The sequence below is a fragment of the Cupressus sempervirens genome, chromosome 4 (genome assembly GCF_028749045.1).
Source record: "Cupressus sempervirens isolate cs-2001-9-10 chromosome 4, ASM2874904v1, whole genome shotgun sequence".
Classification (NCBI taxonomy): Eukaryota; Viridiplantae; Streptophyta; class Pinopsida; order Cupressales; family Cupressaceae; genus Cupressus; species Cupressus sempervirens.
In genome coordinates, this window is record NC_143121.1 from 423,346,965 (window position 1) to 423,361,777 (window position 14,813).

Consider the following 14,813-nt stretch of genomic DNA (forward strand, 5'->3'; position numbering starts at 1 on the left):
AAAGATGGCCTATTGTTTGGAGTGTCAACCCCATTTTTTCCCTTCCCACATAGTGATTATATTATCCAAAATATATCAAGATTTGATAAAATCTATTTGATCAAGGTGAATAATGTGAGGAAGAAGATGATGGATTTTAAGAGAGAGAACTATGGAAATGATCTTGTAAGAGACATTTAATAAGGTGATGGGCCTCTAATTACATAGTCACCCACCTTAGGTATGAACTTGATACTTTCCATGTTTATAATGTTGCCCAAGAGTAGGAATTGTAGGCTTCAAGGTTGACCTTATGCAGGTCTAGTTCAATCTTTTCACAAAAGGCTTTGTAAAATTCACTAGGGAAACCATCACAACCAAGGGCCTTATCATCCACCATGGAGAAAAAAACCTCCTTGAGGTTTGCTAAAGTGAGCTTCTACTTGCAGAAAGCATGTTGTTCTAGAGAAAGCCTTTTAGGAGTGACATCTAAATAAGCTTGCAAGGCATTATTTTGAGTTTTTGAAGGGCTCTATGCCATGAAAACTTTTTCATAGTAGCACACGAAAGCTTGGAAGATGTCTAGAAGCTCACAAAAGTAGTGTTGACCCCCTTGGATGTGTTTGATCCCAATCATAAAATGGCAAGCCCTCAATACAGTAAAAAATTCCTTGGAATCTTGATGTCCAATCTCCAGCCAATGTAGGTGGGCTTTGAGTTGAGCTCCCTAAGCAGTATAGTTGTCTGCAACCTACTTCTTGTGATGGAGGTTAGTAAGAAAAACCTAGAGATCCATTTCAAATAGATTCATGGAAAGAGTTTTAGTGGCCATACAAAGATCTTTGGTAGTGGCTTCATATAATCTCCTATGGTAAGTGGTCAACTATCTCCCATAAATGTGAAGAAACCTTGCAATACGGGTGATAACATCATTCCACCACTAAATCCACCCATAAGTGGACTAGGGCCTAGGCTCAAGATTCCAAGTTTGTAAAATATGAGAGGTAATGGGTAGATGTGACAACAAGGAGGTATTAAGGTAAAACTAAGTTTTATAGTTACGAGCAGGGGTGGAATGCTAGCTAATGGAGAAATGAATGGGAAAATGGTTAGAAAGGGTCACATCAAAAAGAGGATTGACAAGTAGCATACTCCTATGAGGAAAGAAAAGAAGGACTAAGAAAAAATCATAGCATGGTCTAGCCTTTTAAGAACCTTGTCATATTGCTCTCAGAAGTTGGACCAAGTTTATCGAATGCCATCAAGCTAGCAATAGTTAACATTGGGATAAAAAAGACCTAGCTTGTTTCACATGTAAAACCATGCTTCCCTCTCTCCAACTGACCATCAAAAAGGCAAAAGACCCAATTTATCAATAGCAGCTTGGTGCAAGGAAACCAAATCCAAGACAACACCTTTCTTCTCCATGGAGTTCAACATATGAAGAAGCTTGCAATAAACGTCTTAGGATAAAGTAGATTTATTAATAAGCCCATTTGTAAAGGCTCAAGGTTCATTTGGTGTTTCTATAAACCATGAACCTTTGAGACCTATAAGGGAAATAAATAGGTTTTAGAATAGTTAATACATCCTAAGAAGGGTGAAAAGAGTATAGGATAGGTCTTAGGAAGGTCTTAAAACTTTTAGACAACATTCACTATTCATATTGCAAAATACACTAAAAGTTGCTTAGAACTTGCAAAGGAATTTTTGCAATATTGCTTAAAAGTTGTCAAAATAGAGTTATAACTGTTTTCAACCAATTCAAAGGTAGTTGGTCAATTAAACAAGTGTTTATAATCCTAAGACAGCCTTCCCTAAAGAACAGACTGTCTAATGTACGTTTTGTTTCAAAAATCAATAACATTTATCTTATTTTTTGCTTAAATGTGCTGTTTCTTGGGTTTTCTATGCATTTTACGGACTAAAAATGGTGATTAGATGCTATGCAAAGTTTCTCCTTTGAGTTAGATTTCAAATTCAATTGGTTTGATCAAATTTGGTGTTGTATAACAAAAGTTACAAGGGTTTTACTGCTGGCAACCTGAAAATCTGTGAAAATGGGGGCTTTGTGCAATTTGTACATATAGTTCTTTGCTATATGGTTAGAATGGCACAAAGCCTGACCCAAATAGTAGATTTAGGATTTATCTTTCAGATTCAAAAATATTTGAGTGCAAAAACAAAGGGAACAAATCATGCTTGCAAGCCCTAGACTAAATTGCATGGTAGATTTAGTCTAAATTTATTGGTGCTTGAATTAGTTTGTGAATCATCAATAAAGTTTTGATCAAATGGGAGTGGATTGGTGATGAAAATATTCCCTTGAAGAGTTCCAAAGACCTATAGTTGGTTTATGTACCCATTCCATTGGTCTTCCTTTGAAAACCAAGCCAAATAGGGCCCTACTTGGACTGTGTACCTGAGCTGATCCTTGGAGTGCTGGAATGAACCAAGTTTCAATCTTTTGGTATGTCCTAAGGGTTATCAAATACTTCAAATTCCATTTCTATTTCATTGGTTTGAGGATGTTGTAGTTGTAGAAGAAGATCTAGAATGCAAAGAACATTAACAATAAGAGAAACATTCACAAACCAAAACTAAATTCACATATATGTTTAGACAAAGAAAAGTAAACAAAAAGTGCAAACCTCACAAGAGAAAAGACTCCGTGCTTTCTTGATTTTGTAGATGTTTTCTTTGATGTGGATGTATGCTGAAGATGCTCAAAAGCTACTTCAATGGAGGTGGGTAATGGCAAATTGGTAGCTTTGTGAGCTCTCAATTTGGCATTATAAGGGTAATATTGATGGCTTTGGTTCTCAAAATAGCATGGTAACTTTAGCTCAAAGATTGTTGATGAAATGGCTTGGGATGGGATTCAATTTATAGGCCAAGGGGTAGAGGGATGGAGGGCTTAGATTCAAGGATAGGGAGATGGTTAAGGAGGGCTAAGATGCACTCAAAGGGGAGCACATGGATTGTGCTTGTTTAGCACCAATAGAAAAGTGACACTTGTCACAAGGAGGATGAGTGTGAGAGGTTAGGGTAAAGGGTTGGTTAAAGGCATGATGAGTGGGGTTGAGTATGTAAGAGGGATGTAAGAGGAATGAGTGTGGAAGAGGGAAGAGTGTGGAAGATGGATGTAAGAGTCATGAGTGGGTTTGTAAGAGTCTTTTATGGTTTGTAAGAGCACTCATGACTTGATGGTTGGGATTTTTGAGGGGAGACTTTGTTTTGGTTTAGGAAAGTCTTAAACTTGTTTAGGGAATGTGACAAAATTAGGGAGTGGATTAGGCTTGGGTTTAGGATTAGATTAGGAATGTTAGAGATGTGCAAGTGGATGGCATTAATGAGGGTGGGTGAGTTAGTGACTAAGCTTGGTTAGTATGGGTGGATGGGGTGGATTAGGCTAAATGGAGGATTAGGGATAAGTTAGGGGGTTTTAGATTTGAGGATTTTATTTATCAAATAGATTTATTTAATAAATGGGGATTTTTGGAATTAGATAGGAGAAAAGGATTTAATTGATAAATGATAGGTTATTTGATTTATCAATTAGGACTATAGATGATTAATTAAATTAATCAGCTAAGGGATGGCAAAGGATTAATTAAATAAGAATTTAATTAATGATGCCTTTAGAGATGGCTAAATTAGATTACCAAAGCGGTGTAATCAAATTTAGGTGTCTACATTTTGCCCCTCTTTGACATAGTGTTGAGGCAACACTATTTCAAAGAAGTTCGAATGAAGATGACACGAGAAAGATGTTTTAGCAACAAGGTTGCCCCAGTCTCAGATAAGAAGAGGAGAGACTAGACTTAGATGATTGCCCCTCAAGAAGGCGGCGTGGGGAGAAATGAGGCTCGATGACTTCTTGAAAAGCACAAGAAATTGAGATGAGCTGAGACACAGTTGGCAAAGAGAAGGGGCTAAATTAGCTCAAACTCTCACTACGAGAGAATGATAAAGGAGAATTAGAGGCACATGAGTAAAGCAAGCTTAAGACTTTCCAGGATTGGGGGGGGGCGGGGGGGGGGGGGGGGGGGGAAGGGAGGAGCAGAGCGCTATAAAAGGAATCCAGGATTGGGAGATGGATGATGGGATTATAAAGTTGATGCAACAAGATTTCAAAGAGTTAGATTGGCAAAAGATGGGTTTTGAAGATCCCTAGGACTAGGATTGTGGATCTCGAAAGATGAGGCTTGGTGGATTGATTTGATTGGTGGATCCTTAAGACTAGGATTGTGGATACCTAAAGCTAAGCTTGAGGAGTGATCCGAAGAGATACTAATGCATAAGATGGGATAGGTGCTGGATATGGATGGGGGATAATGGAGATGAAGGGAATCCATTGAAGTTTTTTGAGCAGGGGGACACTTCAAAGAGAAGTACCACCATGTAGTTAAGCACTAGATTTGCTATAGGACTTTTGGTTAATTGCCAAGGTTACCAAGAACATCAAGGCCTTTTCACCAACCGTCCAAAGGACTGACAAACTAACTCAAAACAAACACACAAGGATTTCCCCAGTATCACACATGAATCCCAAAGGAAGTAGTGTGGAAATGACACTAGGTAACCCACAAGCAGAAAAAGAAAACAAGCAAAACACCTTACACTCTAATTGCCCCATTCGCAGCATACCATGATATGGAAGATCATGGCAACCTTGAGGAGGGAACAAGGAGATTGCTTGCAAAAGATATTTCAAGACCCAAAATTGAAGATCCCAAATCAAAAGAAAGCGAAAACCCAAAAGAGAACTGTTTGCCAACGAGATGGGTAGGACAAGGTACTAACAAACCAAGATCAGACATGAGGAAAGCTATATCCTGTAAGGACCTATCGGAGAGCACCTAAGCTAGTGGATTTGGATGAGTGATGCGTCTGGCAAGCTAAACTAAGAAGGATAACACTTTGGTGACATGAAATCTAGCTAAAAGATGCATTGGAATAACTAACCAAGGTGTGCGATGTGTGCAAGATGTTGACCAAGGATGAACTAACACGAAAGCCGAATAGATACAATGGTACTAAGCTAAAGAGGATGTACAAGCTGACCGACCAAGATATGTTATAAATGTACAAGTTTGTTCATGTTTTGTTTTTTTGTGAGATGGAAATGTTTGTGAAGGATGGGATGTCTATAATAGTTGATAGGTGGATAGGTAGATGGTTTGCGAAAAGCTTAAGGAAAAAGGGATTCTTTGTATGCATGTGATAGGATACAAGCTAGGATACAACATTATTTACAAGCTAGAATATGGTACAAGCTTTGGACAAGATTCAGATATACAAGGTATGATACAAGGGATGATACAAGATTTACAAGTTGTACAGGGGGTATTTACAAGCTCCATTAGATTTTGGATATTTGGTTGGAACACCAAGGGAATAAGGAGGTATCTTATGGGATGGTGGGTAGATGGATGAGGGATAGGATAGTAATAGATAATGGATTAGTCTTAGTACACAAGGTGCCTAAATTACCAGGTTTTCACCAAGGTACCTATCCAAGGTGCTTGAATTGCCAAGTTTTCACCATTGGACGCTTATTTCTCTTTACTATTTTTTTTTTTTTTTTTTTGTATTTTTGAAAAGCTGGGTATACCAAGGATCTTCAAGCATAGAACTTCTTGAGATGAATGATGTTAATGGGATCATTCAAGAGTTCTTCTTCTGGTGTAGATAACTGATAAGCTCTAGAGCCAAAGGAGGCAGTAACTACATAGGGACCAAGCCATGTAGGTTCAAACTTGCCTTTCTTTTCTCGATCTGCATGGACTTTCATATTTTCTTTGAGGACCATGTCACCTGGCTAAAAGTGTCATAGGAGGACCTTCTTGTTGAAATTCCTTTTGAGATGAGTTTGGTAGATTGTGAGATGGGCATAGGCTTGTTGTCTCTTCTTGTCTAAGAGATCTAGCTGAGTGAGCTGAGCTACTCTATATTCTTCATCTGAGATTTGCCCTCGCAAAGATATGCATAGTGAGGGAAGTTCAACTTCTATAGGTAATACCGCTTCAACACCATAGACTAAGGAGTATGGAGTTGTTCTTGTGGATGTACGAAAAGAAGTTTGATAGGCCCATAGAGCCGAATTTATTTGAAGGTGCCAATCACAGTCGAAATCATTGACAACTTTCTTTAGGATTTTGAGGAGGGTTTTATTAGTTGCCTCTGCCTGGCCATTACCTTGTGGGAAATATGGGCTAGAAAAGTGGTGATGGATCTTGAGGGAAGTGCATAATTCTTCCATGTTGAGATTTTCAAAGTTACCTCCATGTTTGGTGAAGATGGTGGATGGGATGTCGAAGCGGCAAACAATGTGGTACAAGATGAACTTGGAGACCTGAACTCCTATAGCTGAGACTAGGGGGACTACTTCCACCCATTTAGTGAAATAGTCTATAGCTGTTATTATCCATTTATGTCCATCAGATGAGAGAGGGGTGATAGTTCCAACTAGATCAAGGCCCCAACAAGCGAAAGGCTATGGTGGTGCAATAGGCTGTAGATCTTGTGCTGGAGCGTGCACAAGATTTGCATTCTACTAACATGGGAGACACTTTCTGACAAAGTCACAGGAGTCTTCTTCAATGGTAGGCCAATAGTAGTTTGCTCTAAGGATTTGTCATGCTAGGACAATACCACTCGTGTGGGCACCGCAAAGTCTAGAGTGTACTTCTTTTAATGCCATTGCGGCCTCGTTTTCATCTAAACATCGAGAGAGAGTATCGTGATAACCTCGATGATATAGGGTATTGGCTATGATGACATAGCGGGATGATTTTTGGATGAGGTTCTGGTGTTGGGTATGTGTGAGGTGAGGGGATATGATACCATCGTTAAGGTAAGCATGAATTTCATGGTACCAAGGGGATTGGGGACCAACCAAGATACAAACACGATTTGAATCCTCATTTGCATAGGCAGGTGTGAGGAGTTGCTCGACTAAAAACTCATACTGTGTAGCTTCTTGGGGAATTTCCAAGAGTGAACCGATAGTGGCCATGGAATCTGCTGCCTTGTTCTGCATCCAAGGCACTTGTGTAAACTGAAGCTTTGTAAAATGCTGGGTCAGCTGATCAACTAGCTCTTTGTAGGGTAATAGCTTTTCATCTTTGGTTTGATATTCATTTAACACTTGTTTGATGATGAGCTGGGAATCACCAAAGATTTCTAACTCAATGATATTCCATTCTGTAGCTATCTTTAATCTTTCTACAAGAGCTTCATATTCTGCAATATTGTTGGTGCTAGGGAATTGTAGCTTGAAGGCTTTTGGAATATAATCTCCATGAGGTGTAACTAATAATATTCCTGCCCCTGATCCATGAGATTTGTATGAGCCATCAAAATAAAGCTTCCATGGGGGTTGTTCTTCAATTAGGCAGATATGCTTGTCTGGGAATTCTGTGAGCAAAGGATATGCATCTACTAGAGGTGCATCAGCTAGGTGATCTGCTATAGCTTTCCCTTTGATTGCCTTTCTATCCACATATTGGATGTCAAATTTGCTAACAAGCATAACCCATTTGGCCAAATGGCCTGTAAGTGCTGTTTTGGAGAGCATATACTTGAGAGGGTCAATCTTGGAGACTAGTTGGATGGTATGACTTAGCATGTAGTGGTGAAGCTTTTGAGTTGAGAAAACAACTACTAAACAAGCTTTTTCCATAGAAGTGTAATTGAGTTCATAACCAACTAGGGTTCTACTGATATAGTAGATGACTCTCTCTCTGCTATAATCATCATGTTTTGCTAGAAGTGCCCCTAGAGCAGTAGGTGTTGGTGATATATACAAGACCAAGGGACGACCAGGAACTGGTGGAACCAAGATAGGGGAATTGGTGAGATAATACTTGAGCTGATCGAAGCTGCGCTGACATAAAGGATCCCACTTGAAGTTCTCATCCTTCTTTAGTAAATGTGAAAATGGTGTACACTTATTTGCAAGCTGGGAGATGAAGCGTCAGACGGATTGAAGCTTTTCCTGAAGAGAGCAAAGTTGTCGCAGTGTCTGGGGAGGAGGCATGTCTAAGATAGCCTTGACCTTTTTGGGGTCGATCTCTATACCTCGCTTAGAAACTATGAAGCCTAGAAGCTTGCCATATGTGACCCCAAAGACACATTTCTTGAGATTTAACATGAGATGATATTGGGCTAACCTATCAAAGACTTTCTCCAGGTCAGTGAGATGATCCATGAAGGTGTGAGATTTGACTAGGATATCATCCACATAATCCTCCAAAATGCTATGGATAAGATCATAGAAAATGGCTGTCATAGCTCTTTGATAGGTAGCCCCAGCATTCTTTAGGCCAAAAGGCATCATGGTGTAGCAGAAGTTTCCCCAAGGGGTATTGAATGATGTCTTATGCTGATCCTCTTTTGCAATCTTGATCTAATTATACCCGAAAAATCCATCCATAAGGGACAGAATCTCATGTCCAGTTGTAAGATCTACAATCATATCTATGTTGGGTAAGGGAAAATCATCTTTTGGGCAAGCTTTGTTGAGATCTCTAAAATCAGTGTAGATTCTGATGTCACCGGAAGGCTTAGTGACAGGGACCATGTTGGAGATCCACTTTGAGTAGTCGATAGGTCTGATAACCTTAGCAGCTAACATTCTTTCTAATTCAGCTTTGACTAGTAATGCCACCTTGGGGTGCATTTTTCTAAGCTTTTGTCTAATGGGCTTGATCTTTGGATCAATTGCAAGATGATGAACTACAAGCTTTGGATCAAGTCCTGGCATGTCCGGATATGACCATGCAAATCGGCCAATATTCTCTCTTAAGACCTCAAAGAGGAGGTCAGCTTGGTCTTGTAATAGGGATGCAGCAATGTGAACAAGTCTAGAGATCTCTAAAGAACCGATGTTGACTTCTCTAGTATCCTCTATTAGAATAGAAGACACCTCTGGTCGATTATCTTGAGGAGGCAATACTAAATCCTCATGTTCTGCTTGTGGCTCTGGATTTTCTTGCTAAGGGGTTCTCTTCGCTGCCTTAGCTAGTCCCAGATTTACCTTAGTTCCAATTTTGGGTGTATCAAAACTAAGTTGGGGATTTTCTCCAAAATAGCCCTTGGGATCTAGCTTGTAGATGTAGGTAGAATCTGACTTTGTTTTCTTATGAGGAGTTTCGACTCCCATGAATCTTAGAAGTTCTTCCTCTGATGTGAACTCATCAATATGTATGACACTTGGTTGGTCCCAATCTATGAGTTGTGGATGAGCGAGTGGTAGGTCAATGAGATGGATGGATAGTTCTCGGAGAACAGAGTCTCCTAGGAAGATTTGGTCTGGGATATCGTCGTAGGCTCTCTTTTCTAATTCCTCAGGAATGTCTTTGATTTCAACAAGGTTGCGGTGGATGTTTGAAAAAGCATGACCATTCTCATTGGTGCCCCTAGTTGTGGGTATGCCAAAGCCAAGACCTGACTTCATTTCCCACTTATGTGCTTCGATGGGACATTGCATGCCCCTTTCTTCTGGTCCTAGTCCACCTCCTTGATAGTTCCATTTTTTAGTGATGAGCTTATGTTCTTGGGGATACTTTTGGTTGAAGTGATCAAGGCGTGCTTGATTTATTGGAGGTGCATCCTTATGTAACCAATTATTGATATCTGGAATGAGCTCTTCATGAAGAGGGGTTTTTGAGGACACAAAGGTGGTTGGGCCAAACTGTTTGTATCGAGGAGGTGGAATCTCCTTAGCTTTATGATATGTTGGCCATCCATGGGTATGTGGATCAAGTGGGATTGCTCCGACAACAAATGCATCTGATAGACTATATTCTCCATAGCCTTTGTTGTTGATCTTTATAGTAGATAGGGTGGAGGCGAGGATGGTTTCTGCATCATTACAAGTGTGGAATGAGTTGGTGATGGCTATGCTAATATCTATTCTAGGGCAATGATTTGTATATGAGGCTTCAACCACATTGCAGTAAGCAAAAGGTTCTGGATCGGCATGGATGGTCACCTCAATGCCCTGATGCAAAAATTTGATGCACTGATGGTAGGTGGATGGAACAGCCTTCATAGTGTGAATCCATGGGCAATCGAGGAGGATGTTAAATGGTAGGTTTAGATCAACAACATGGCAAACTATCTATTGGATGACCGGCCCAACCTTGATTGGTAGCAAAATAGTCCCTTCTGTGGTCCTTTCTAAGTTGTGATAAGCTTTGATGGTGATAACCTCACTGATCATATCTGCCTCAATATACCCAGCTTGTTTTATGAATTTTAGGGTGCAAATGTTCAAGGCTGATCCATTATCTATCATTACTCTTTTCATGGAAAATTGGATACCATGATGGCTATGCGAAGTGGAAGGGTGTGATCTGGCTCGACTGCAGGTATGTCAGTGGGTTTGAATGATAGGGCACATGAGGAGGATAGGTGTCCGATGAGATTATGAAAGTTAGTAGCGTTGATATCAGAAGGGACACGGGATTCTATGAGAGCACTGTCAAGGATGTCTTTGTACATAGGACTAGTGCGGAGAAGGTCTAAAATGGAGATTTGGGATGGCATGTTCCCAAGGTGTTCCAAGATATTGTACTGGCTTTTTGATGGAGCTGATGGTGCTGGTGAAACTGGTGGGCCTGCGATGTTAAATCACGCTCTTTGAGTGGTGACTGCACACTCATTATCTGGTCCTCGGATATTGATAACATTGACAGAAAGCTCTTTCTTGGATATACAACCTATAAGGCTACCATAGTCTATATAGGATGAAGTGTGGTCATTGTTCTTCCCATGCTATTGGTTTGGCTAGTGGTTGTTGGTGTTGTTTTGGATAGGTGCTTTTCCAGGATTTTGGTTATTGTGTGGAGGAAAAGCATTTTGATAAATCTGTAAGCCTGCAATGGGAGAGGTTTGGGCACCAACAATGATTTATTTCTGATCAATGAGGTCCTGCACATAATCTTTCAGTTTCATGCATTTGAGGGTGGTGTGACCATTTACCCTATGGAACTTACAATACTCATTGTCCTTGTACCATGTAGCTTTGGATTGGCTTGGATCAATTTGCTAGGTAGGAGGAAATTTGATGAGGTTTTCCTTAGCCAATTTCTCAAAAATAACATCGAATGGCTCACCAAGGGGTGTATAGTTTCTAGGTGCAGGTTGGAATCTAGGCTTTTGCCCTGCAGCTACATTGATGGCATTAGCTTGATTGTTAGACCCTTGAAAGTTGGGTCTTGTATTGTGGTTTTGATAGCTTTGGTTATTCCATTGTTGGTAATTGATAGCTTGTTGGTTGTTTGTTTCATATGGTGGGTTAGACTAGTTTTGAGAAGGACCAACAATATTCACATGTCTGGTGTCAGTAACCCCATCTGTTGCAACATGCTTGTTTTTGTTCCAATACCTAGACTTGTCATTGGAATGTGATTGATTTTGGTTGGCCTCTTTGTAAATCTTGACCACACCATCTTTAATGAGTCCTTGCTCAAGGATCATTCCTTTCTCTTTGATATCCTTATAGGTCTGTAGACAGTTCATGGTCATGTGGTGAGCCAAACTAGGATGGGCATTATCAATAAACATTTTCACCACATGGCATTCTGGCAAGGTACAAGATATGCGGGTGGTAAGGGTTTGCCATCTTTGTAGGTATTTGACAAGGCTTTATCCACCTTTTTGCTTGGTGTGGACAAGATCAACTACTGATAGCTATGTTTCAACAAGATGGGCATATTGGGCTACGAATGCCTTGGATAATTCACCAAAGTTTTTAATCGTGCCATAGGGGATTCTGTAAAACCATTCAAGAGCTGGTCCAGTCAAGCTTTTAGTAAAAAGGCACAAGAGGAAGACATCATTGTATGCCACGTCTTGGCAGTGCATGTAAAATTCTTTGATGTGTGTGACAGGGTCTCCTTTTCCTCTTAATTTGTCAAATTTGGGTACCTCAAAGTGTTTGGGAAATGGTTTCGTGGTAATGGCTCTGTCAAATGGGTAAGGACACACATTCTCAAACTTGAATGTCTTCGGATCATTCCCTTCTTGGATGGCTTTCAGAGCTGTCTTCATTTGCTCCCATTCTGAATTGATAGGTGATGGCTGGGGTGCCCCCAATGTAGGAGTGCCTTGAGGTAGGTATGTGCTAGATGGGGCCACTGAATATGGATGGCTATGAGGGATTTGCTGATAGGGATTGTAAATTGTTTGTGTAGCTGCATGGTGGATGACGGGTTGTTGAGGGGGAGGTAGCGCATATTGCTGCATGTGCTACGAGGCTTGCTGTTGATATGGGATTTAAGGTTGGGATTGAGGAACATAAGCTGGCTATGGGATAAATGGATTGCTTTGTGGGGGTAGGGTATAAGATGGTTGTGAGGCTTGGGGAAAGGATCGGGGGGCTTGTGGGGTTTGACCAATATATGTGGGTTGTGCCCCCATTTGAGATGGTATTTGCAAATAATTGGTGGTTGGCTGGATTGGTGGATTACCTCCTAGAAGTGGCATTGAAAAGTAGTTGGTAATAGGAGGTAATGGATTAGTTGGTGGTGGAGGTGGTGGGAATTGAAAGCTTGGGAATGGAATTGATGGGGTTTGATAGCTTGGTGGCTAGATTTGGAAGCTTGGTAGAGTGGTGGCAGGAGCTGGGGTCACTTGGGAGCTTAGTAGAAAATTGGCAGTAGCTTGTGGGATTTGATAGCTTTGTGGAGTGAAGGTAGTAGCTTGTGGATTTGTGGCTGATGGTATTGAGCTCCCAAGACCTAATGGAAATCATGGGATTGTGCTTTGGGCTGTGGTGAACAAGCTAGGGGTGATGAAAGGTTGATTACTTGGCCCCATGGGTGGCATCCCTATTGTATATTGCTGAGGTTGGCCAAAGATGCTAGCACTAATTTGGGAGATGGGTGGATTTGGAAGGCTGGGTTGGGGAGCAGCAACAATGGAGCGACGAGGTATGAACCAAGGATGGAGTGGTGGTGGCTGGGTTTGCTTGCGGCATGGAGATTTCAACTTGGGTGGATGATGGTATGTTTGGGTCTGTTGGATCATATGGATTGGCTGGAAACTCTTCTTTTGGCATATATTGAGGATAATTTAGATCATAAGAGCCTATGGGTGGTGGAAACTACCCAAACAATGGGTGAGATGGATCTAATAATGGAGGGGGCCTTCCAAAGTCAAAGGTTCCTACATTGTCCCTTCGAAAATTAGCCATGATTGTCTCTTTGTTCTCGTCTATAATGGCATTTACCAATACTGCATTTCCTGGTTGGTTCATGAAAGCTTCAATGTCAGTAGGTGATGGCATATCTTTCTCTGGGCTGAAGGATGGCTGGTTGCTCAAGGGGGGTGATGTTGTTCAATCCAAATGATAGGGCTCCATTGTTTCTTTCTTCTTGGCTAAGTGAGTGACGGGTGGCATGAAAAATGCTCCTAGTGATGAGACGCAACAAATGCTGGTGGATGCAAAAGGGGGGAAGGCTTTTCTATGCAAATGATTTCCTAGGTTGAGGCAAAGATATATGAAAAAACCTAAGGAGGATTGGGTTGGGGATTCTAACTTCAAAGATATGTTGCCAAAGCACAAAAAGTCTACTTTCCTATGTGCAAGCTTGGTGGTGATTGTGTCAACTTAAGGATAGACTGATGATCCTTTAGGAAGAACATGAGATTGACCACTTGTGGATCCCAACCTTTAGCTCAAGGTGATGAGGGATAACAAGTGACAAAGCTAGATTACCCTAGAAAAAGTTCTGTCAAAGGGATATCCTTGGTGAGATTGGTGGATTTGGAAGATTTTAGGAATGGCCAACTTTTGGCAAGGTGACAACAAATCTTGAAGGCTTGGATGCGAAGATTTTGGATTGCTGGCTAGATGGTTTGATTCTAAATGAGATGGATGAGCTAATAATGCTTACGGGGATAACCTAAGATGGCTGGCTTTTTCTACAAAGATGACTCTAAAGTGAAGCTTATCTAAGAAGATGGGGAGAAAAAAGGGTGTTTAATCATAAAAATCATGCCTAGTTGGTAAGGCATAAGTAGGATTAGCTCTTGGACGTTGGCTAAATTTGATGGTGTGCTCTAACCAAGCCTCTTGAAGTGCTTCGTCGGTATCTTTGTCCTCTTCTTTGTGAAGTTTGGCAATTCGTGGGCTTGGTGTTATTTATTTTCTCTTGGCTGAAAGTTCTTGGTATGATAGAGATGGCTTGAGTTTGACCTTGTGAAACTTCTATTTTGGTTTGGGTTGTTTTGACATAAATTCTTGAATTTGCTTGGCTTTTGAGAAATCTCAGTTGTTTTGCTTTGACTCGTTCAACTTCTAAAATAGGCAGTGACTACGTTAAGTGTGCCCTAAGCTAGGATTGACCAAGTTTGGAAAACATTCATTCAACAAGTAAAATAAAATCAAGCAATAGATAGGAACACCCAGATAGAATTTTATGGTTCTCAGAACGTGATACTTGCGCCGAGGAGTGTGTATGTTCTACAAATATTTCAATCAGTCACTTCAAACACATTAACATCCTAGATGGTTGTCTGCAAGGCTGACAGTTGGTTTAGCTAGGGAGTCCTTGATATACGCAAGGTACGTGAGGCCCAAATCCATAGATGAGACCAAAAAGATGTCACACAGCCGAGAGGAGTGGTAACCCACTTCTCCTCTTTCACTTCTCAAGGGTATAAAGTTCCTTGAGGCTTAGCCCGAGTGACAAAATCTTGATCCCAAGAGAGGTGTCTTTCGATTCGCCTCCCAATTCTTATACTCCGTCAAAATGCTGGAGTTGAGGTCATCCAAGGGGTGATGAAATCCCCAAGCGGGCCTCCTATAAAGAAACAAG